We start from the raw sequence: 4,238 nt of genomic DNA on the forward strand, positions 1-4,238 counted from the left end.
ACAGAAGAAAGGACAGTTTACACTCCAGTATAGAGTCAGTCAGTATGTCGACAACAAAGAAAAGACAGTTTACACTCCAGTATAGAGTCAGTCAGTATGTCGACAACAAAGAAAGACAGTTTACACTCCAGTATAGAGTCAGTCAGTATGTCGACAACAAAGAAAGACAGTTTACACTCCAGTATATAGTCAATCAGCATGTCGACAACAGAAGAAAGATAGTTTACACTCCAGTATATAGTCAATCAGCATGTCGACAACAGAAGAAAGATAGTTTACACTCCAGTATATAGTCAATCAGCATGTCGACAACAGAAGAAAGGACAGTTTACACTCCAGTATAGAGTCAGTCAGTATGTCGACAACAAAGAAAAGACAGTTTACACTCCAGTATAGAGTCAGTCAGTATGTCGACAACAAAGAAAGACAGTTTACACTCCAGTATAGAGTCAGTCAGTATGTCGACAACAAAGAAAGACAGTTTACACTCCAGTATAGAGTCAGTCAGTATGTCGACAACAAAGAAAAGACAGTTAACACTCCAGTATAGAGTCAGTCACCATGTCGACAACAAAGAAAAGACAGTTTACACTCCAGTATAGAGTCAGTCAGTATGTCGACAACAAAGAAAGACAGTTTACACTCCAGTATAGAGTCAGTCAGTATGTCGACAACAAAGAAAGACAGTTTACACTCCAGTATAGAGTCAGACAGTATGTCGACAACAAAAGTATAGAGTCAGTCAGCATGTCGACAACAAAGAAAAGACAGTTTACACTCTGTATTGAGTCAGTCAGTATGTCGACAACAAAGAAAAGACAGTTTACACTCCAGTATAGAGTCAGTCAGCATTTTTTAATGCAGGTAGGCAACCCAGCGGTGGCAAAGTTAGTATTTCTCCAGATATGATATTCAACATATATCATTTATTGAACTGGTGCACGGACCGCAGTAAGGAAAGCACTTTCACCGGAACCGGACGTTTCATCCCAAAGGCGCTTTCGCTTTCTCAATCACTTCGACAATATCTAGCCATTGGTATAGAGATCGACACATGTGCACTAACTTAATCATCTTTTTTCATCTCGAAGCGTGTTTACTGTTTATTGAATAAACTGAAGTGTTTATTTTGATTGCCTTCCATGATATTTTATTCAATAAGATAATCAATTAACTAATGCAACTTTTTGTATAAAATATAACTGTATGAATTGGTATGATATGCAGACATGATTATTTCAAACTTGTTGCTAAAAAACTGAACGGTTAACACCCATAGCCTATCTGCTAGCTCAATTACATCAAACTGTTACATTTGAATGTTCATAACCAACCATACGAAATAGGTTATTGCTTACCTTGGTAAATATGTACGTGATATGGCTGCCCATGCAAAAATATAGTACTTTTTTCCAATATTAATACACCTTATTACTGACTGACTCGGCATCAAGATTTTAATGTCAGTATTGTCACTATATCTACTCCACACATATAGCCGATCTGCTAGCTCAATTAAATTAAACTATGTAACATTTGCCTAACGTGTACTGACACTTAAAAACCGCTAACCATCTTGGGAGTGCGACGACTCGTTGTCAGTATGAATTAGTATGTGAATGATGACTGGGTGTCTTAGTATGCTGCAGTGGGGTAGCACTATGAATTCGGCATCAAGCATACAGCCACACACGCACTCATTACACGCATGCATCTCGCACACATTAAGACACCAGGGACCAAAGACGTTATGGGTTAGATTAATATCCGAAATTCGGTAAAATGACACCCCCGGAGCTCATTATGTCATGCACCTGAAAAGTGGTTACAGCATATATATAGTCTAGCCCCCCCCCCCCCCCCCCCCCCATGATGGCATCCCCCACCCACACCACCCCCACACAAACACACCACTGGCCCCACCCCATCCCTTCTGAAAATGTACTATACTCACTAATTAGGAAGGTCTTATTACACATAGACTGTAACACATTCCCAGGTCCATGTGTCATAGACAAGGCCGCCCTAAAGAACAAAATGAAAACTTCTGCTCAACTGTCACCTTTCTGGGTTTCAACACGTTTGGCTCTTAGCATATCACTCTGTTACTTTAATATTTCCGAACAACGTAACATCAGGTATACACGTCAGCGTCAGTTCGTGCATAGATAAGTATACAGTGTACGCATTAAAAAATCTATAACATTAAAATTTATAGCTTCCATCTATAACACCAATGCACATCAAAACTCCGTATACCAGTAGAGTATTTAGCATGATAATGACGGAGATTAGGTATTGCTGATAGTAGGTTTATAAGGAAAGAGCACGCACACACACGTGTCAGAGATTTTAATACTGCCGTTAAAATTTAATATGTGCCAACATGGCAGGTCTGTGTAGTTTTCGGGGTAAAATAATAATAAAAAGAAGAATCCGTAATAAATGTGTATCCATTGTATATACAACAATGCAGACTGTGATCAACTAATAAATATTCATCACAAATGCCCGGTTTTTAAAGTAATGTCAATATAGAAAGTTTAGAACTATCCGGACAGGGACGCTTAGGTGTAGATACGGTATTATGATAATTTCCAAATTATAAATTTAGCCCTAATTATATGCATGTATATATCAAGTTTACTTGTAAATTAGATATATTTTGTCATTAGAAAACATTGAATAAATTACTTGTGTGATTTTTTTTATATACGCTTCCTTAATATGTGAAGTCACGTTTTATTGTCGTTGACACGCGCGACTAATTAATTTGACGACACACCGTCGTCACTATCGCCAATCAGGAAGTATAATAATCATGGCTCCCTTAAACTATGAAACGTTGTTTCGTCTTTTTATGTCTTAGAATGAATTTTAAGTGCCCACCATGCAACAAACCCTATTTAATCAACATAAGAAAGGCGTGGCATTAAAACTGCATGTCCTGAACAAAGTCTGGCATGCGGTTTTTCTCCTTTGACCCCTCAGAACCATTTTAGTAATTGTGAAGTGAATCAATTTAATTCCATTGGAAGACTTCCAATGTAACCAAAGAACGTCTGGCTTGATAATGTGTTTTCCATTTATATTTCAAATACAGGTAATCTTTCAACAACATGATGTTATGTAACCTTAACTGTTCTGAGATTCACCCGATTTGTGATTCCGAATGGCTGGGTGAAATGTGTTTCCGTGTACTGTGTATTTAAATCGATACCAGTAACGAACAGTAGCTCGAGCAAGGCAAGTCATCAAGCCACATTGTGTGCACGAGCACCTGTCATGTAAGGATTTGCATGCACTTCGGAAGATTCTGCGTGTAGTGGGTGAGGGATTAAAAATGCTGGTTTGAATTACGGAATCATCAATTTTGAAAATGGAATGCACCTGAATCGCTATCGAAAACAGGAGAAATATATATATCATATATGATACACATGAATTAAATAAGGTGAGTGACACGGCGTTTTCTTTATATAAAAAGTGATATAAAAGGAAAGACTCATATCGCATTTCTACAGTCATATAAGATACATTCGAATAGGGGAATACCTACATGTATGTAAGTTTCAACCAATCATGCATGTTTTCTTCTTTTTCATTTTCTTCTTCTTCTTCTTCTTCTTCTTCTTCTTCTTCTTCTTCTTCTTCTTCTTCTTCTTCTTCTTCTTCTTCTTTCTTCTTCTTCTTCTCCTCAAATCCTAGCTAAAGCCAGATATACTTTAGGGCTACAGTAGATCGTTTTGGAGAGTTTAAAGAAGTGCCAATGAGTATTATGACAAGACACCACTGGATAATGATAATCTGCAGACCTAACAGACTTTGAAATGATTTGTACAAATTACAGTACGCCACCATTTTAACTCATTTTTATGTTTAGTCTCTAAATTAGTTTAAATCATGGATAAGTATTGAGGGTACGAAAACATTTATGCCGTGCAACATAATGCACACAATATTGAAAGGACTGTGAAAGGAAAATTGTCTGTAATATATTACCCTACTTGCATGTAGAAACATCTTTGTTTTATGTAATCTTAGGACCTTATATTATAGTTTTGCGACTTTTTATTTTGAACACGTTTAAAATATCAGTGTATAATGTAGATATGATTGTGAATTAAATATTGTAAGTAAGAAGAGAATAAATCGTTTTATAGCAATCCGATATGCCTTTTAGCAGACGACTTCATATCAAGATAATGATTTCTCCCTATATCTCAAAACGAGGTTGA

Source organism: Pecten maximus, chromosome 6, assembly GCF_902652985.1.
Source record: "Pecten maximus chromosome 6, xPecMax1.1, whole genome shotgun sequence".
Taxonomy (NCBI): domain Eukaryota; kingdom Metazoa; phylum Mollusca; class Bivalvia; order Pectinida; family Pectinidae; genus Pecten; species Pecten maximus.